General features: G+C 33.4%; 1 non-coding gene across 1 annotated transcript; it reads left to right on the plus strand.

Annotated features, from left to right (window-relative positions):
• The first annotated feature begins 4,590 nt into the window (after positions 1-4,590).
• LOC141510532 (U6 spliceosomal RNA) lies at positions 4,591-4,693 on the plus strand. The gene has a single exon (XR_012475002.1). It is a non-coding gene; the product is annotated as a U6 spliceosomal RNA (small nuclear RNA).
• Positions 4,694-22,512: the final 17,819 nt, after the last annotated feature.

Consider the following 22,512-nt stretch of genomic DNA (forward strand, 5'->3'; position numbering starts at 1 on the left):
AGTGCAGCTCAGGTTCAGGCTCAGCAAACTCAAATATCAAATGAGAAAAAAAAATCACTAACCAATGATAAGTTACTATTCTGACAGGCAAAATAAAAATATCATTTCAGGAGAGAAGAACAATACCTACAGATAAAACTTCGAATAGAATTTTGGAATAGATTTCAAATCCAAAAAGACCTCTTGGAAGATCTCAAAAAGAATTTTCAAAAGCAAAAAAAGATCAAATGAACAAAAATGGATAGTTATGCAAGAGAGTTATAAAAAACTGACTGAAGAAAACAGTGCCTTATAGTTAAAATTAAACAACCTGAAAAGGAAAAGAACTCCTTTAAAAATTAATTTGATCAACTGAAAAAGGAAAGAAACTCATTTAAAAGTAAAATTAACCAACTGGATAAGGAAACTCAAAGGATAAATGAGGAAAATAAAACCCTAAAAATTAGAATTGAGCAAATTGAAAATCAATGATTCTATGTGACACCAAGATTCCATCAAACAATTCCTGAAAGACTGAAAAAATAGAAATTCAGCAATATTCTTTCAAGGGAAAAAGAAAGATTTTTAACAAAGTAGAAGACTTTCAAACTTTTCTGAAAAAAAAAAAACAGAAATGAACAGAAGATTTGATCTTAAATTACAAGACTCAAGAGATACATAAAAAGGGAAATGGAAGAAAATATTAGTTAACCTTAGAGAACTGCATTTCTCTAATAGGTAAATTGCAAGACAACTTGTGAGGTTTCAGCAATTAAAATTTATATTCCTTTGGGTGGAAGGAAGTAAGAAAAGAAGGAAAGGAGGGAGGAAGAGAGGAAGGAAGAGATTGAGTCGCTTAGAGGGAAAAGCACATACTTATCCAGAGGATTATAGGTATAAATAGACTTTGATGTGATCAAACTTTTAGTTCTTGAATTTTGTATTCCTAATGAGTCAGTGGAAAAAGGGGGGTTGAAAAGCAGGTATGGGTATAAATTGAGTGTGATCCAACTCTTATCTCTTGAGGGTTAAGTTCATTTTGAAACCATTGGAGTTATTGTTCTTGCAAGGAAAGTGTAGAGCCCTGGCCCTGGAGTCTGGAGGACCTGAGTTAAAATACGGACTCAGATACTTAATGACTGCCTAGCTGTGTGACCTTGGATGTGTCACTTAACCTCATAGCTTTAAATAAATAAATTTATTAAAAGTTGTAAATTTACATTGATTATGTTGTATGCATGCTTACTGTTCTTGAGAATTTAACTTTTATCAGGACAATTGAAAGGAAAATACTTTGATAGAAACAGTAAATACAAGACAGATATGAAATAATAAGAATATGGGAAAAGAAAAAAGCTGGTATAAGAAGAAGGCATTAGAATTGTATCTCTAATAGGACAATTGAGAAGAATGTACTTGAACAAAAGCTGATGGTATTAAACAATTATGATTGGATGAAACATAAATTAATCAATTAATTAGTCAATCCACCCTTGAGAATAGCACTTTTATCAGGATAGATAAAAGGAATGTACTTTGACAAAGGTTGTGGTTATGAGATAGGTATTGAAGGAGTGTGGAAAACTATCTTTGCATGTAATTGGAAAAAATAAATAAATAAAAGAAAAACATACTTCTAATGTCAAATCCTACAATTACCCTTCCCTGACTCAAAATTGTTAATGTTCTTTCTTTCATAACATTGCATCATTGTACTTTATTTTATAATTTATATTAGCTTATCTGATTATATTGTATTTTTCTGATAGAATGTAGACCTCTTAAATGAAGGACTTTTTTTTCTCCTATTTTTGTCTTTGTATCTCTAATACTTAGCAATATATTTTATCCAAGAAAAAACTTATAAATGCTTTTGAATTGAATTTATTAAAACAACAAAATTTTAATTTTAATTTGAAGCAAATAAAATATTTGTTGAATTATATTTGTTAAAATACCAAAAAGAAAAAAATTCACAATGATCCTCTGTTTTATGCAAATATTTGAGCTTCCTTTCATGGAGGAGAGATATGCAAGCAAGGGATAATAATAATTTAAAATTATGATAAACTTATTTTTAAACCCCCATGGAAAGGTAAATTAAACATTCTAAGCAATCCTCTCATAAAACAGTGAGAAGCATTAGAGGGGAAAATATGCTTAAAGAAAGGCTTGTGTGAGAATCAATTAAGTCATATAACCTCAAAAGCACTGAAGGATGAAACTGCAAAGAAGGGACCAAGTAGAAGGAAATAGCAAAGATCTTTAAATATTACTAAAATAAAACTATTTTCTGTTAAAACAATAGCAGAATAGCTATATTTGGCAGAATGAAAAAGCTTAAATCTGCATTAGCAAATCTCATCAAAGAAATGAAAGAGACAATAATGATTGGAAATGCAAATACACAGAACTGAAGAACATGTCAAGCACAGTGGTGAACACCTCCATTCTCTGCTGGTCAATCAATAAGCATTTATTACAAAGCTAGTATGTATCAGGCATTATATTAACCACTGATAAGATGAGGAAAGAATAAAGAATTCCTTGGTGCTTGCAGAGAGCTCGGACTAAGTCTAGACAACATGTAAACTATTGTATGCAATATCTGTATGTATAAACATATAGTATTTCTGGATTCATTTGTATACACATATTTGTATACATTCGTTTTCATACACACACACACACACACACACACACACACACACACACACACACACATATATATATATATATATATATATATATATATATCTTGATTCATTAATACACACACACACACACACACATATATGCCTTGATTCATTAATGAAAACATTTTTGGCAAATGTTTTCACTCTAATCCATCTTGAGCTGTTGCAAGAATTTCACCTCTAGTGGCACAATAAGAATGTTCCTGGCTGTCCCTGTTAATCATGGCCCCAGCTCCAAAAACAAACAAAGTAAAACAGGAGTCCTAGATATTTGGCCTTTTTTATGTGGTTTTTGTTTTGAACACTCTATTTTTAAAATATCAGACATCATCATGTTCTTACCATAAACAATAACAACTAGCGATATGGTGTTACTCCCATGACCCACCAAGCAACTTCTAGAAAACGAAAATCTTTGAGTCCTGGTGGGAGTTGAAGGTCTAAGGAAATGCCATACTTACTGGTGATTTATCCACCAAGAGTCAAGTTTGGATAAACTATTTGTTGCTCTTGTTTCTAGATACCCCATACTATTACTCTACCTGTTGCTACTGTAGTGTCAAGGATTCCCATAGCATCCAGACTATCATCAGAAGTTGTCTTTTCATCAGATCAGGTCTTGATGTGAAATGATTCTAAAAAGGCAAGTGAGAAGTCTTTCAAAAACATACCTCCTCTCACTTTAATAAATATATTGTACATATCATGCCACCATTAACCTAGTTTGCATGGTCCTCTTTGAACATGAAAGACACCTAGTTGTTTTTTACTACCACTAATAGTAGTAGTAGTAGCAGTATCTTGCATATATAAAATGTATACTCACATATATGTACACAGTTATATTATATAAAAAATATATATTTATATAACAACATATAAATTGAAAAAATGGAGATAATGAACAAAGTGCAACGACTAACATTAAGAGAGACTAGGGAAGGTTTCTTTTAGACAGTACAATTTTAACTATTACTTCATTCAAGCTAGGGAAACCAGGAGACAGAGATGAGCATGATGTTTTAGACTGGGGAAGAAACAATAAAAATGATTGGAGTCAGAAGATGGCGTTTGCCGTATGAGGAGCAGTAAGAAAACCAAAGTTCATGGGGGGAGAAGTAAAAAAGTACAGTGTAAAAAAAAGACTAGAAAAGAAAGAAAATGACAGTTTATAAAGAGTTCTGAATGTCAAATAGGGTATTTTATATATTTTATTTTTTATTATTGTACTATCTCATGCTCCAGTAAGAGCCTGCACCAGAGTGGTATAGAGGATGTGAAAAAGAGGACAGGAAAGGGGAGTGGAGTAAGAGGAGAGGTAAGGGAAAGGAAAAAGCAAAATACAATAACATTAAATGAAAAATGATCTCTATACAAGTAAAATATATTGATCTTGAAGAAAAAATGTGTAAGACAACTTGAGGTTTGTAGGACTTTCAGAAGATCAGAACCAAAAGATCTTCAGACTAGGTAGAAAACACACAAAGAGATACAGACACACACTGATAAACTTGGCTATAAATTCCCATGGCAATTATTGGTCAAATTTAACAATTAACATGGCAAACATCAAATTCTGCATATAATTATCATATAGAACTCTAAGTTTATAAGAAAAGAAATTTGAAAAGTACATGATTATTCTGTACCCATCAAAAGTCATATAATTGGAAATATAATGAGATCATAAAGAGCAAAGGAGGTCAGGATACAATCAAAGTGACATCCTGCAACTCTAAATTCTGGCTGTAGCTGAACACATATGTATGCATATATAAATTCTGGAAGCTCTAGCACAGGACAATCTGGAAAGATGGTGGAGTTGGTCAGAAATGTCCAATATCTACAGATTTCCTTCACAAGCACATAGAAAATAAAAGTGCAATATAAAATGAATGTACAATAGCAAAAATAAAGAGATAAAGTCATTATCTTCTCAAATTGGAACTATACAAAGAAGATTAGCATGGCCCCTGTGCAAGGGTGACATGCATTTTCGTGAGGATAACTTAAGAGGACATCAGAAAAGACAGGATTTCCAGAACCTGAAGTCTGTTTTGAGTGAAGTACAGATACCTACAGGTCAACTACAATAAATCAACAAACAGTAGCCCCAGACAATAGCTTGATTAGGGAGAAGACTAGGTCTCAAGAAACTTCATCCCACAAATTCTCACTTCATAATTTTGGGAACTTTAAACTAATAAACGTTTTACCTCATAAACTCCTAACCAATGAAAGTAGATGGCTGAATGGGTTAAAAGATTGGATTTGGATTGGATGGAAGGATTTCCTGCACATCCTAACTGCAACAAAGTCAGATGTAATGGTACAACTAGACCTGACCCAGGGCTATGGCTATGGGAGGGAAGGATCCACTTGCCTGCTAAGTGTTGTAGTACAGGAAGCAAAAGCATTTTCAGAACAGCATAGCTAAGGGGTCCTAACTTGACTTAGGTCAGGAGAAGACTACTAGGCTTTAAAACAAGACCATACTAAAATTAAAGCAGCAAAAAGAAAAATGAGTAAGCAAAGGATAAAGAAACTGATTATAGGTAGTGACTTGGGTATAAAAGATGTGGGTTCATATTCAGAGGAAGATAGTAAGGATAAAAATATTACCCTCTCCAAAGAGTAGCATAAACTGGTCACAAGCACAGAAAGATTTCTTGGAAGAACTTAAAAAGGAATTCAGAAATCAAATAAGAAAAATTGAGAATAAATTAAAAGGAAAAAAAGTAATCCAATATGAAAAGAAAGTTAATCAAGTAGGGGTAAAAAGGTCTAAAAATCTTAAATAAATAATCCTTGAAATTGACAATTGAGGGGCGGCTGGGTGGCATAGTGGATAAAGCACCGGCCCTGGAGTCAGGAGTACCTGGGTTCAAATCCAGTCTCAGACACTTAATAATTGCCTAGCTGTGTGGCCTTGGGCAAGCCACTCAACCTCATTTGCCTTGCAAAAACCTAAAAAAAAAAAACAACAACAAAATTTACAATTGACACAAGAGGAATCAAATACCATTATAAGACACCAATAAACAAACAAGTAAATAAATAAGCTAGGAAAAAACATAAGAGAATCTGAAAGTTATCATTAAAAAACAATTCAAGGGGCAGCTTGGTGGCACAGTGCATAGAGCGCCTGCCCTGGAGTCAGGAGTACTTGAGTTCAAATCCAACCTCAAACACAATAATTACCTAGCTCTCTAGCCTTGGGCAAGCCACTTAACCCCATTGCCTTGCAAAAACCTAAAATAAAATTGCTCTGAAGTTCTAGAAAAAAGAGTAAAATAGAAATTAAAAAAATCTACCATTCACCACTTTCCCAGAAAGAAAACTTACAGGAAGGAAATATCCAAATTTCAAAATGACCAGCTAAAGAAGAAAATATTTGAAACAAGAAAAATAATGAACATTATGGATATATGATCAGGATTCCAAAAGACCTACAGGCTTCTTTTCTAAAAGAACATAAAACTTGGAACATAATATTTCAAAGAGCAAAAGAGATGGGGTTGAAGAAAAAATAATTTATTCAATGAAGTAGAATGCAATCTTTAATAAAAAATGAATTTTGATAAAATGAAAGATTTTAAGATATTTGCAAGAAAAAGACCAGAACTCAATGAAAATTTTGCTATAAAAGATTCGGAGGAAATATAAGGAAAACAGTAAAGATGAATTGTAAGACACTCATTAAAGTCAAGGTGTTTATGAATAGAACTGTAAGAACTTTATTCTCTTCTGGGAAACAATGTGTATATCTGGAAAGGTGTCTTCTGAATGTATTAGAGAGGTGGAAAAATTGGGAGGCAGAGTAGAGTATGGATTTTTAGATGAGCATGTGATTTGGGATTTTGGAGGGTGCAGGAATTCTTGGAGAAACAGGTGATGAGTGAAGGAGGTTAGAGAGAGAAGATATTTCATATATATATATATATATATATAATAGTGTATAAATTATATCTATATCTATAGATATAATAATGAATATATAAATAGAGATACTGATGAGTTAAGTGAGCAAAACCAGGATGACAGTGTGCAGAAGCAGCAATACTGAATGAGGATCAACTCTGAAAGATTTAGCTCTTTTCAGCTACATAATGATCTAAGACAATTCTGAAAGACTTGTGAAGGAAAATGCCATCCACATATAGAGGAAAAAAGTAGGGAGTCTGAACACAAATCAAAGCACTCTGTGTTCACTTTTGTAAATTTGTTTTTTGTCTTTTCTTTCTTGTGTTTTTTTTCTTTTTTCATGATTCTTCTTTTAATTATATATATATATACATTATATATATATATATATATATATATATATATATATATATATATATATATATATATATAACATTGTATTGCTAGCTGTTTGGGGGGGGGGGGAAAAGGAAGGGAGAGAGAGGGAGAAAAGTTTGAATTTCAAAATCTTAGATGAATAAATATTTAAAATTATCTTTGTGGTTGTTCATTTGTCTTCATTATCAAAGAAATCCAAAAAGACATCACTGTGTTAGATGCAGGTTATAGTGTGTCTGACTGCAGCCAATAAAACCATTATATGAGCTCAAAACGCTCTACACTGGTGGGGGGGGGAGGCTATGAAACATGCATATCTCCTGTCTCTTTTGAGCTATTTCCATTCTATCTTGCTCATAGAGTTGCAGCACCCTCTCTGATGAGGGCATGCAGTACTAGGTGGTCCTGTGCCAGTGTCTCCCATACTGCACAATCAATTCCAAAGTTTTTGAGAGAGATCTTCAAAGTGTCTCTGAATCACTTCTTCTGACCCCTCTTTGAGATTTTGCCCTGTGTGAGTTCTCCATAAAATAGTCTTTTTTGGGAAATATTCTCCTGGCATTTGGGATTGCACTCTGTAGTAACATTTGAATACTTGGTGGTTTAGTTCAAGAAAGGTCCCCAGTATCTGTTACCTTCTCCTGCCGTGATCTTCAGAATCTTCTTAAGACAATTTAAAAGGAAGTCATTCATTTTCCTGTCATGGTGCTCCTAGACTGTCATAACTATACAATAATAAAGTCAGCACAAGCTCTGTCGATCTTCAAGTTGATAATCCAATATCTATCTCTTCTCTCCCATAGTTTTCCCCAGAGTCTCACAAATTCTGAGCTATTTCTGCCAGTTTACATTTCAACTTTGTTATCCATGTGTACTTGCCTGGAAACTACACTGCCAAGGTTAGTAAACTTACTCATGGTATTTAAAACTTCCTCATTTGCAAAACTATTTCCATGTATGGATGGTGCTACACTGGCTGGTGGAGCACCTGTGTTCTCGTTTCCTTTTTTCTTTTTTTTTTTTTTTGCAAAGTAATTGGATTAAGTGACTTTGACAAGGTCACATAGCTAGGTAATTATTAAGTATCTGAGGTAAAATTTGAACTCAGGTCCTCCTGATTCCAGGACTCTATCCACTACACCGGGTAGCTGCCACCAACACCTGTGTTTTCTTAAACGAAATTAGCACAAGCAGCAGAGAATCGATCCATACTTTGTTTCATCTCAGCTTCAGGCTCCATTGAGTGCACAATCATCTGCAAACAGATCATCCATCAACATCCCTCTACTTTAGTGTTAATATGATGTTTTAATATTTAATTATACTTTTGCAGTGTAGATGATTCTTGGTTATAATTAAAGTTACTTTAGCCTACAAAATATCATATTCCACACCCTCTGCTCCTTTATTTTGTGGCTGATAAATCCTGAATAATCTTAACTGTAATTCTTTGGTATTTGATTTGTTTCTTTTTATAGTATTATATTTGCAGTATTTTCTCCTTTACCTGAAAATTCTGAAATTTGGCTACCATATTCATTGGGATCTCTTTCCAGAGGTGATTAGTGATTTTTTTTTTTAGGTTTTTGCAAGGTTAAATGACTTGGCCAAGTCCACACAGCTAGGTAATTATTACGTGCCTGAGGCCGGATTTGAATTCAGGTACTCCTGACTCCAGGGCCAGTGCTCTATCCACTCTGCCAAAAAGCCACCCAGAATAGTGAATTCTTTCAAAGACTATTTCATTTTCTTGTTCTAGGACTTTAGGGCAGTTTTCCTTCTCGAAAGGTATTGTTCAGGCTCTTTTATTTTTGATCCCTACTTTCATGTAGACCAATAATTTGTAAATTTCTCTTGGATCTATTTTCCAGGTAAATCATTTTTACTAAGAGATACTTTACATTTTCTTCTATTTTTTCCAGTCCTGGTTTTGTTTGGTGGATTCTTAATTGTTTAATATAATCACTAGCTTTTACTCATTCAATTCTAATTTTAAAGGATTTATTTTCTTCAGTTAACTTTTGTATTTCCTTTCTCAGTTGATCAATTTTACTTTCAAAGTAGTTGTTTTTTTAAAGATATTTTTGTGCTTCATTTTCCAATTCTTCATAATTCTCCTGACTGACACTCATTTATTTTATCAACTTTTTCTTTCTTCTTTGATTTTAAAAAATGTTGAGTTCTTCTAAGAGAACTTTTTGGATTTGAGATCAATTCATAATACCCCTTGTGGCTTCACATGTTGGCATTTTTTCACTGACTTTCTCTTTTCAAATTGTATTCTGATCTTTTGTATCTTTCTTCAGTTTCTACAATTTATTTTTATTTTTTATTCATTTTGAAAGTTGAACTCTTATCCTGTGGCACAGGAGCTAAAATCTCAAGCTTTTTTTCCTGGGGATCAGGGATTTGGTCTCTGGTCTTCCATGTAGGCATCTCAGGTATTTCCACTTGCCTTTCAGGGCTCAAAGTTTGCTTTCCATGATAGGGCTAGGACCATCACTTCTGCTCTGTTTTACCACTGCACGGTTGAGTTGGGAACCAGGTGTTTTAGTTATTGACCTGTGTTGTGCTGAGTCTCCTGTTCACTTCTCAGTTACCCCATCTTTGATGGACTGCAGTGCTCTTTTAATCACATGAGACAGACTTTTCCTGAAATTCTTCCAAGATATCTTGAGGTGAAACGCAATTTCACTCTATATTTTTGTGGGTTTTATCACTTTAGAGTATGTTTAGGGGCTTCATGTAAGGTTTTTTCAGATAGAGGTTGGGAGAAGCTCTGGGAGCTTCCTAGTTCCTCTTTACTATCTTGGCTCTTCAAGGAATTTCCAGCCTTGGTTTTTGATAAAACCAAATAATTACAGATTTAAAGCAAATGTGTTCTGTAAAATTTACCTTAAGGTCACTGATTCAGGACAGAGACTTTTTATGTGGTCATTTATGTGGGTTTTTGTTTTCAAATCTTCATCCTCCTGGTCATCTCAACTTTTCTTTTAATAGGCAATCAGTGACTGCTACTGAATGTATCATACTATCTTGGATTCAGAAATATCACAATATCTTGCTTCCTCTTCTGTCTCTGCTCCTATCTTGGTTTCTTCTTTGAAATCTCTTGTGATTCCTAATGTGAGTGTTCTGAAAATTTCTTTCTTCAGTTCTTTATCATCTTCTATGTTTTTTCTGTGAATGTCAATTCCCATTCCTATAATACTTGACTCCCATAATATCCATATCTTGAGTTATCTTCAGAATATTTCTCTCTTTGTCTCATTTATACCTCAAGCTCAACATGTCTAAAAACATACATTATCTCTCCACCCAAATTCTTTCTGAAACTCGCTCTGTGGTACAGTCATTCTTCTAGTTTCCCAGTTGAATCTTGGGGATTGTTTTTGACTTTTCCTTCTATATAAGGTCTCTTATCTAATCTGTTACCCAGAACTGTCAATTGTAACTATGCAGTTTCTCTTTCATGGTTCCTACTCTCTATCCCCTCTGTCATCTCCCTAGTTTATCATCATTATCATTCATTGGACTGTTGCAATAACATCTAAACATCTTTCTGACTGCATTCACATCCTTAAACTATGATTTATACTATACTACAATAATGTTTCTTCCACAATCGTCTCTCTGAAAGAAAAGAAGATAATAAAACCCTTTTTTTCAAAATGACACTTTATATCACCCAAAAGAAGACAGAGGAAGGAAATGTCAATAAATAGAGATTCTTGTATTTTCCTACCTACACAGAAAGTTATCTGTATATTTTTCATTTCCATGACATGAAAAAATAATAGGCAGAATTGTACAAAAAAACTTTTGCAACTGGTATAAAAATTTATTTTGAAATGTGGTATATACAAATTCATACAATGCTTATGGTTAGTTGATTTTTAATACAAATTATACATTAAATGTAAATATTAAATTTATAGAAATAATTTTGTCATACTATTTAATTACTGTGCAAGAAATAAAATAGAAAGGAATTTATTTGCTGAAGATGTTTGCCATTGTTGGGGAGGGGGTGTTGAAAATTAATTCCCATTAGAAAATGGTGGAGTAAACGTAGAAATTCAGCTGAACTCTCCACAATGAACATGCTTTATCCAAATAACTTTAAAATAATGCCTCACATCAAATTCTGGAATAGCAGACCCGCCAAAAATATTTTTCAGCCCATCACAATTTAGGAGATTGACAGGAAAAACCTGTCTCAACTGGGTGGTGATATGGTACAGAGCACGACATGGTACTTCAACAGCCAGCAGTAATCTTTGGAAGTGACAGTAAAAGCAACAGCAGCAAGAGCAACTCTCAGTCCATAGATGGTAAAACACTCCATCAACTAGTCAAAAGGAAATTACAGGGTATGGTTTCCTGGTCCGCAAAGGAGGACCTTGTTGCATTGCCCACACAAAATCCTGGGTTATAGCTCCTTGGCAAAGGGGAGAAGTTGCAAGGGATCATGGTCTCTGGTCCCAGTTCTAGATCATGGGAGAATGCTTGTGGTTGTTCACTGGGAAGCTAAGCGCCCTCGTTTCAGGTCCAAAAGACCACTAGTAATTACAACCACAGGAACACTGGGACCTGAGTCACATTTCCATGTGCATGAGCACTTGTGGCTTCAAGAGAACAGGGACCCTGATCCTAGTTGCAGGGAGGAAAATAATGATTGTTATTACTAAGAGACATGATTATTGGACAGGAGAACAGAGATCACATATCTCCTTGGATCATACCACTGTAAAAGATTATAAAATTCTGAAAGTGGCAACACGCAACATTATTCTCCAAACAAGTTTAAAATAAAGCCTCCAATCTAATTTTGGAGCAGCAAAATTAAAAAAAAAGTTTGATGTGAAACATTTTTGCAGTCAAAACACTGACGATGTCAGTAGGACAAATATGGAACCCCTGGATAGAGGACTATCTGAGGTTCATACTACCAGCTGCAGAAGCAGAAACTTTAAGAGCTCTCAATCAAAGATGGTAGCAGGTTGACCAATTTCTCAAAAAAGATACTATTGGTACCTCTATTACTCATACATTCATCTAGGGTGGAGAAAAAAAAACTGGTGGCCCTGGTCAAAGTTCTAAAGCAAAGAGGAAAAATTACAGCTACTTACAGCAAAAGAACTTCCTTGTTAAAAACCAGAACACAGACCAAGAGGGCAACAGCCAATACTCTCCATATATCACATCACTTTGTAAGCAGTGGGAATTTGCAGACTTCCAGAAATAGTGCTTAAAAGAGCAAAATGAAAAAGCCTGAATCTTGGGACAGTGACTTTCCATCCCCTAGAGACAGACTTTAAGAGTTCAAGGTCAAAAAGTAGACTGGGAAATGAGCAAACAGGAACAATAGAAAGAACTCAACTATCTAAAGCCACTTACAGTGTCAAGGAAGACTAGGACATAAACCTCAAAAGTAGACAACAATGTGGATCCTACTGTCAAACTGTATAAAGTTTAATATTTCTTTGGATGTCATTTCAAACTTTTCCCAAAAACAGATGAATCAATTCACAGTACCATCAACTATTTATTGGAGTATCAATAGAGACATTATTTTCTCAATTTTTACACATATCCTCTAACATTTAGAATATTTTCATATGATTATAGATAGCTTTGATTTCTTCTTCGGAAAATTGACTATTCATATTCTTTCATCATTTATCAGTTGAGTGATAACTATATTCTTATATATTTCACTCAGCTCTCTATATACTGGAATGAGGCCTTTATCAGAGAAACTGATATTTTTTTATTTTTTATTAAAAAATTGATATGACCTCATGTTCTATGGTACATTCAGGCATAATGTAGTTTCCTTGCCTTTTTTACTTCAATTCAAGCATTCTACTTAAGTACTTCATTTAAACTCTGTGTGGTGTATTGCTGTTTAAAGTGCGTCTTTTGTACACAATGTATTGTTGGATTCTGATTTCCAGAGTTTAATATATTTTTCTATCTGCTTCTGTCTTATGGGTGAGCTCATTTCATTCTCATTCTCAGTCAAAGTTGTGATTGCTATGTATTTCTTTAATTCTTAACAACTGTTTCTTTTGGTTATTGATGCCAAAATCCATTCCTATCTGAAACAAAGAAACTAGTATTTTTAAACTTAGCTTCCTCATTTGTAAAACAGATATACAAAGAACATTTTAAAAAGACATAACATTAAATCATGCATGAGCTGCTAAGTTTTTCTATAGTAGATTTTGAAATTGGGATCTTGCCTGTCTTTTCTATTAAGTATAGAAGAAAAGACCTTAATGTACTGGGGTACTTATGTCAGTCTAAGATATTTTTCCTGCTTCCTAATAATGTTAATACTTTTATAATCACATCAAAAATGTAAATTAAAAACAATATTAAATTTGTTTAGACTAATTTATCACATGGGTTCACCTAAGTGCAATTTGGGTTTACAATAGGTCCCTAATAGACAGAAAAACTGGTTGAAGTTTCATTCTTCTATATTTTTACAGGGGAAAAAAAACTAAGATTTAGTAAAACTGAATATTTTGGAGTTTTTGAAGCTAGGGGTTTTAACTCGAACAGAGTTTCACTAGTTTTTAGATTACTCGTAACTTTCTAAGGGTAAAAGGATTCAAATTTCTATACTTTGACAAAGGTAATCCCCTAACCCTCTGTATTCTCAAACCAAATTACACAGAGCTTAATAACTCTTTCTTTAGTCACCTCTGATAGGGGGTATACCCTCATCCCTTTGGGGATTCAATGGGATGCAATTTTCCTCTTATACCTGACTTCATGTCTTTTGTGCAACCAAGAGGGACTTTCATTGGAAGAATTTCTGAGATAATTAGAGTAAATTCCTGAAATATCTGCCTTTTGACTAGATTCATTTAAGAAGTTCTCCAGTGAAGATGCTGGAGATAGTTCCCTTTGACTTTTTAAGGGGCAGTCTCCGGACCATCTGAGATCTGTCATTAGATGAGTCAGTTATTGCAGCTAATATCTTAATATTCAGAGATTTGTTTTTGCCAATTTTTGAAAACTTCCAATTCTTAATTTCTGGTTTTAATCTCTAAGGTTATAAGATTGGTCATCCATGGCCAAAAAGTTCTTTTTAATTGAATATTCAGCAAGGTTTATATCAGCTTTCCTGTAAAATTTTCTAAAAAAAAATTAGATTTTATTGTCAGTGACTAAATTGATCCTAAGAAAATAAGCAATAATAACTTTACTAACTGAAAGGGAGCCTGCTACTCTTGTTACCTGTAAAATTTAAATAAGCCTTCTTCTCATATCAAAAAAAGGCTGGGATTGTTTCCAGGTTGTCACACATCCTGATAGCTTACTGACATCTCCCACCACAATAAGTATGATAGATTGTTCTATTAAGACTGAAATGATTTAATTGCTACTCCTTGAAATCTATTTCTTAAAAAGCAAAAAACCTATTTTAATTTAGTCAAAGGAAGCTTTTTTGCTGACTGAAAATGAAGAATTAACATTTTTACATATGAATCTCCTTACCCTTAAAAAAATAATATTAAAGGGGGGGAAAGTAGACAATGCTTTTAAAGTTAAAATTTTGATCGTATAGTTTTTATCAAAATAGAATTTAAGTACTCTGAAATTTAAACACTTAGATTAGTCATAAATTCAAACAGTTACTCTTTGCTCAAGCTAGGAACAATCTTAAAGTAAATGAATTTAGGAAAAAAAATGAATTTAGGGCAAACCAAGGCAGACTCACCAATCTTCAGTTTGAATAGACTTACCACTGGCTCAAAGAATTTGGAAACAGGCAGCAAGGGAAGTCAAACTTCCAGGGTATTCCCGATTCATGGGGGACTCAACAATGAAAATTTACCCATTTGTCAATCTTGGGAGATAGAGGTCCATCACATTGATGTCCCAATAGAGTCATAATGATGTGATGTCTGAAACTGTCCACTCTAAAACAAACAAACAAAAAGCATACACTGAGGAAGAGTTCCAAGCCAATACTTTATCAGAGGGTCCAAGGCCCTCTCTAATGAAGTGGATCTCTGATCTTTCTCATGATTTGAGATGCTTGTGGTGCTCAGGATCTCATTTTTATAGGGTTTGATATGGTGTTTATGCCTGAACACTCTGGAGGAACTACACAAAAAAAGAAAATCCCATAGAAAGATAGAACTTATTTCTAGGGTCAAAACTGATATATACACTTAAAAAGTGGCACATCAGCAGAGGTTTCACAGATTGACGAAGCACATCATAAAATGGGCAAGGCAAGAGCCATTTCCAGTGATTAGAGGCTTATAAATGGTCCTCTGTCATGTTGAACAAGAGATAGTAGTCCAGAGATACAAAGTAATTTAAGGAATTTTCCAAAGAATAATGGTATCCTGCCTGCTGGGTTTAGGCATGAAATTTATGTGAAATAGGATGGAGATCTCCATATTAGCATTCTTGTAGGTGCATAAGTGGATTTCATAACTGCTAAACATGTGATGATCATTGGGTTAAAATTTGATGCCTACTATAAGAACCTCTCTTATCTAATTATCCTTTTTTATTTATGTAAAATATTAAACTGATTAATACTGACTACAATAAACCAGGAGTCAAAAAATAATCCCTTGTATAATCCAGCAATTCCATCACTGCATTCTTATCATAAAGAGATAAAAAAAGAAAATCACACACACACATATGTATATATATATATATATATATATATATATATATATATATATATATATGTACACAAAGATATTTATATTTGTGGTATCAAAGAATTAAAAATTGAGGAGATACATACCAGAGGAGGAATGATTGAATAACTTGTGGTACATGATTGTAAAGAAATGCAGTTGTAATTTTAAAAATAATTTGCAGGATGACAAGAAAAATTTGGGAAAAGTTATATGAACAGATATAAAATGAAGTGAGCAGATCAAGCATTAACATTAGTGAGCGATAATCAACTGTCAATGACTTACCCATTTTCAGCAGTACACTCATCTAAGATCATTTCAAATTATTTATGATGAAAAATGCTCTATGCCTCCAGGGGAAGAACTATTGGTATCTGAATGAAGGTCATAGTACAGTTTATTTGATTTTTTGGCTTTATTTTTTGTCAGCCTTCTTTTGGAACATGGCTAATATGGAAATGGGTTTTGCATAATTGCACATGTATAACTTACATGAAATTGCTTGCCTTTTCTTTTTTCTTTTTTTTTTTAACTTCTTTTTGAATTTTATAATTTGTTCCCAGTCTTGCTTCCCTCTTCCCAGTCCCCAGAGAAGGCAGTCTGAGTCTTGTATAGCATGTTTCTGTGCTATACAGTGATCTAAATTGAATGTGTCGAGAGAGAAATCATATGCTTAAGGATAAAAAATAAAATATAAGAAATAGCAAAATTACATAATGAGAAAATGCTTTTTTAAAGTTAAAGGTAATGGTCTTGGGGTATTTGTTCAAACTCCACAATTCTTTCTCTGGATACAGATGCTATTCTCCATTGTAGATATCCCAAAATTGTCCCTGATTGTTGCACTGATGGAATGAGCAAGTCTATTAAGACTGATCATCAACCCCATGTTACTGTTATGCTGTATACTGTTCTTCTGCATCTGCTCATTTCACTCTGCATCAGTTCATGCAAACTTCCAGGTTTCTCTGAATTCCCATCCCTCCTGCTTTCTAATAGAATAGTAATGTTCCATAACATACATATACCACAATTTGTTCAGCCAATCTCCAGTTCATGGACATTCACTCAATTTCCAATTCTTTGCCACTGCAAATAAAGATGCCATGAATATTTTTGTACAATGTTTTTAATACTTTTCCATTATCTCTTGAGGGTATAAAACCAGTGTACTTGTATTGTTGGATCAAAGGGTCTGCACATTTTAATTGCCCTTTGAGCGTAATTACAAATTGCTCTCCAGAAAGGTTAGAAGAATTCACTGCTACACCAACAATGTATCCGTGTCCCATATTTCCCACATCTCTTCCAACATTAATCATTGTCCTTTCTGATCACATTGGCTAATCTGAGATGGTACCTCAGAGCTGCTTTAATTTGCATTCCTCTAATCAATGTTTTAGAGAAATTTTTCATATGACTCTGGATAACTTTGATTTCCTCATCTGTAAATTGCTTTTGTGCATTCTTTGATCATTTGTCAATTGGGAAATGGCTTTTTTATGAATTTGACTCAGTTCTCTGTATATTTTAGAAATGAGTCCCTTGTCAGAAATACTAACTGCAAAAATTGTTTCCCAATTAACTATGTTTCTTTTGATCTTGATTACAGTGCCTTTGTCTGTGCAAAAACTTTTTAATTTAATGTAATCAAATTATCTAGTTTGTTTTTAAATTATGTTCTCCATCTCTTCCTTGGTCATAAAGTGCTTCACATTCCATAGATCTGACAGGTTAACTAGTCCTTGATCTCCTAGTTTGTCTTTTATGTCAAAAGATTGTCTTTTATGTCTTAATCCTGGATCCACTTTGATTTTATCTTGGTAGAGAGTGTGAGGTGTTGGTCTAATCCAAATATCGGCCAAACTAGCTTCCAATTTTCAAACAGTTTTTTTTTAATCAAAGACAGAGTTTTTATCACAAAAGTTTTTATCACTAATTGGGTTTATCAAATAGCAGATTACTATAGTCATTTCCTGCTATCTCTTTTGCACTTAGTCTATTCCACTGATATACCACTCTATTTCTTAGCCAATAGTAGACTGTTTTGATGACTGATGCTTGATAATATAATTTTAGATATTTATATTTGTGGTATCAAAGAATGAAAAATTGAGGAGATACCCACAAAAGGAGGAATGATTGAATAACTTGTGGTACATGATTATAAAGGAATGCAGCTGTAATTTTAAAAATAATGCTCAGGATGACAAGAAAAATTTGGGAAAAATTATATGAACAGATACAAAATGAAGTGAGCAGATCAAACATTAACATTAGTGAGTGATAATTAGGGCTAAGCCACCTTTTTTTGCACATTTTTTCATCAAATCCATAGAAATTCTTGACTTTTTATTTCTCTATATGAGTATACTTACAACTGTTTTTCTAATTCATTAAAGTAATTTTTTGGAATTTTGGTAGTGCAAAAAAGTAGTTTAATTTAGGTAGAATTGTCATTTTTGTCATATTAGCTCAGCCTATCAATGAGCAGTTGATGTTTGCCCAGTTATTTAAATCTGATTTGATTTGTGTGAGAAGTGTTTTGTAATTTTTTTTTAGGTTTTTGCAAGGCAAATGGGGTTAAGTGGCTTGCCCAAGGCCACACAGCTAGGTAATTATTAAGTGTCTGAGACCGGATTTGAACCCAGTTACTCCTGACTCCAAGGTCGGTGCTTTACCCACTACACCACCTAGCTGCCCCTGTAATTGTTTACAAAACAATTTTTCAGTCTGCCTTGCCAGGTAGACTCCCAGGTATATTAAAAGGTCTGAGGTTACTTTGAATGGGATTTCTCTTTCTAGCTCTTTCTGCTGTATATTTCTAGTCATATATAGAAATGCTTAGGATTTATGAGGGATTATATTATACCCTGCTAATTTGCTAAAGTTGCTAATTGTTTCTAATAATTTTAGATGAATTTTTAGTATTCTCTAGATATATCATCATGTCATCCATCTGCAAAGGGAGAGAGTTTTGTCTCTTCCTTCCCAATTCTAACTCCTTCAATTTCGTTTTCTTCTCTAATTGCTGAAACTGTCATTTCTAATACAACATTGAATAGTAGTGGTGATAATGGCATCCTTGCTTCACCCTTGATCTTATTGGGAGTACCTCTAGCTTATCCCCATTACATAAAATGCTTGGTGATTGTTTCAGACAAATTTGCTTATGATTCTTAGAAACAGTCCATTTATTCCTATGCTTTCTATTGTTTTTAGTAGGAATTAGTGCTGTAGTTTCTCAAAGGCTTTTCCAGCATCTATTGATATAATCATATTATTTATGATAGGTTTGTTATTGATATAGCTAATTATACTAACAATTTTCCTAATACTGAACCAACTCTCATTGCTGGGATAAATCCTATTTGATCATAGTCTATTATCCTAGTGATAACCTGCTGTAATCATTTTGCTAACATTTTATTTAAGATTTTGGCATCTATATTCATCAGGGAGATAGGTCTATAATTTTCCTTCTCTGTTTTGACTATTCCTGGTTTAGCTGGTGAGTTCACCTTTTTCATTTATAATATATTTGGTTATCATATTTCTTTTTAGTTAATCAAATTAACCAAATTTTTTCAATTTTATTGGTTTTTCATAAAACAAACTTAGTTTTATTTATTAGTTCAATGGTTTTCTTGCTTTCAATGTTATAATTTTTTCATTTAATTTTTAGAGTTTCTAATTTGATATTTAATTGTGGGGTTTTAATTTGTTCTTTCTCTAATTTTTTTGTTGCATATTTAGTTCATTGATTTCCTCTTTCTCTAATTTATTCATGTAAGCATTTAAAGATATAATATATCCTCTGACAACTGCCTTGGCTGTATCCCATAAGTTTGGGTATGTTGTTTTGTTATTGTCATTATATAGGATGAAATCATTAATTCATCCTAAAAAATGTTGCTTGATCTCATTATTTTTGAGTTTCTTTTTTTAATTTAATTTGTTGATTTCTTTTGAATTTTATAATTTTCCCCTAATCTCACTTCCCTCCCCCCAAACCCCACAGAAAGCAGTCTGTTAGTATTTACATTATTTCCATGGTATATATTGATCTACATTGAATGTGATTAGAGAGAAATCATATCCTTAAAGAAAAAAAAATCATAAGAGGTAGCAAAATTACATAATAAATTAACTTTTTTTTTAAATTAAAGGTTAAAGGTCTTTGTTATTAAAGGTCTTTGTTATTTGTTTAAAGTCCACAATTCTTTCTCTAGATATAGATGGTATTCTCCATCCCAGATATCCACAAATTATGCCTGATTGTTGAACTGATGGAATGGTCCACTCATTCTTTTTTTTTTTTTGTTTTAGTTTTTGCAAGGCAACTGGGTTAAGTGGCTTGCCCAAGGCCCCACAGCTAAGTAATTATTATGTGTCTGTGGCCAGATTTGAACTCAGGTACTCCTGACTCCAGGGCCAGTGCTCTATCTATGGTGCTACCTAGCCACCCCCCACTCATTCTTTTAAATGAGTTTATTTAGTTTACAAATAATTTTAAATTTATCTCTCCCTGGCTCATTATTGCATGTGATTTTTATTACATTATGATCTGAGGAGGTTATATTCATTATTTCTACCTTCATGCATTGGATTATTAGGTTTTTATTCACTAGTATATTGTCAATTTTTGTGTAATTGCTATGTGCTGCAGAAAAAAAAAAGTATGTTCCTTTCTATCCCCATTCAATTTTCTCCAAAGGTCTATGATGCCTAGGTTTTCTAACAGTCTATTTATCTCCTTATCTTCCTTCTTTATTTTATGAATAGATAAATCTGAGAGCAGGAGTTTGAGGTCACATACCAGTAGAGTTTTGCTGTCTATGTCTTCCTGTAACTCATTTTACTTCTCCTCCTAGACACTGGATGCTATGCTACTTGGCACATATAAGTTTAGTATTGAAATTGTTTCATTTTCTATAGTACCTGTTAGGAGTATATAATTTCCTCCCTTATCTCTTTTAATGAGTTCTATTTTTTGCAGTTGCTTTGAGATAAGGATTACTACCCCATCTTTTTTTGACTTCAGCTGAAGCAAAATATATTTTTCTCCAACCTTTTACCTTTACTCTATTTGTATCTTTGTACTTCAAATGAGTTTCTTATAAGCAGCATATTGTAGGATTCTGGTTTTTAATCCAGTCTGCTATTTGATTACATTTTATGGGAGAGTCCATTCCATTCACATGTAAAGTTATTTTTACTAAGTTTATTGCCCTCCATGATATCTTCCCTCTGTGTGTATTTTCCCCTTTTTATGCACTTTATCCATATTGCCCGATATTTGTTTCTGAATACTACTTTCTGTGCATTTGCCCTTTTATATCCAATCTCCCTCCCCTTTCTTTCCCTTTTCCCTTTGCCCCTTCTTTCCCTTCCTTCTGCAAGTTCCTCTTTTCCTCCCCCTTTACCTTTCCCCTATTAATGCTTGAAAGTCAAGATATGTTTCTCAACCTGAGTGTTTATATGTTAACTTTAGGCCTAATCTGATGAGAGTAAGCTTCAGACAGTTCTCACTTCCTCTCTTTTTTTCCTTTATCACAATAGGTCTTTTGTACCTCTATATGTAATGTGATTTACTCCATTCAATCTCCTCCATCCTCCCATCTCATTATTATCTACCTTTTTAAGGAAATATTAGTTTTAAATCATTCTTTCAGAGTCATGTATAAGTCATGACTGTCCATTATTTCTAGCTAAATGTATTCTCTCTAATACAGTTTCAATTCTAGAGAGTTATGAGGGTCTTTTCCCAGTTGGGAGAAAGTTTCATTTTATTGGATAGCAGTTTTTTCCCTTTACCCTTTTTTGAACATTTTCATGTGTCTCTTGAATCTCCTATTTGAAGACCAAACTTTCTATTTATGTCTTTTAATCAGGAAAAGTTGGAAGTCTCCTATTTCATTAAATATCCATCTTTTGCCCTAGAAGAAAAGTCTCAATTTTGCCAGATAGCAAATTCTTGACTCCATTCCAAACTCCCATACTCTTTGGAATATCACATTTCAGGCTCTGTGATACCTTATTGTAGATACAGCCAGGTCCTGCGTAATCTTTACTGTGGCTCCTTGGTATCTGAAGTGTTTCTTTCTGGTTGCTTGCAGGATTTTCTCTTTTATCTGATAGTTCTGAAATACTCCATCTTATTTTCATTTTGAGATCCTGTTCCAGAGTGGATTGACATATTCTTTAAATAACTATTTTGTTCTCTGGTTCCATAATATCAGGGCAATTTTCCATCACTAAATCCTATAATATTGAGAACAACCTTTTTTTTTCTCTTCAATATTTTCAAGGAGCCCAATGATTCTTAAGTTGTCTCTTCTAGATCTATTCTTGATGTCAGTGGTTTTCCAATGAGGTATTGTACATTTTCTTCTATTTTTTTGATTTTCTATTTTTAATAGATTATTCTTGTCTCATGAAGTCATTAGTTTCCACAGACTCCATCATTTTTTTCGAGGAAAAATTTTCTTCATTTACCTTTTGCAAATCCTTTTCCAGATGGTCAATTCTACTTTTGAAAGAGTTTTCCATTTTCTGTCCAAGGATTTCTTTTCTTGTTTCAAGGTATTAATTTTCTCTTTGGTTTCTTTTCCCAAATTTTCCAATTGATTTTTAAATGACTTCCTGATTTCTTCAAGGAAATCTTTCTGGGCTGTACAGCAAATCAAATTCTCCTCAGAAGTTCTAGATCTCAATGAGTTAGGGTCTTTTCTGCTAGGTAATTTTCTATGGAATCCTCTTCTGCTGGCCTTTCTTCACTTTCCCAAGATCTTGTAATGAGGGAGGTGCTGGTTAAAAGAATTTTGGTGTTGAGGTCCCTAGAGGCT

The sequence above is a fragment of the Macrotis lagotis genome, chromosome 1 (genome assembly GCF_037893015.1).
Source record: "Macrotis lagotis isolate mMagLag1 chromosome 1, bilby.v1.9.chrom.fasta, whole genome shotgun sequence".
In the NCBI taxonomy this organism is placed as follows: Eukaryota; Metazoa; Chordata; class Mammalia; order Peramelemorphia; family Peramelidae; genus Macrotis; species Macrotis lagotis.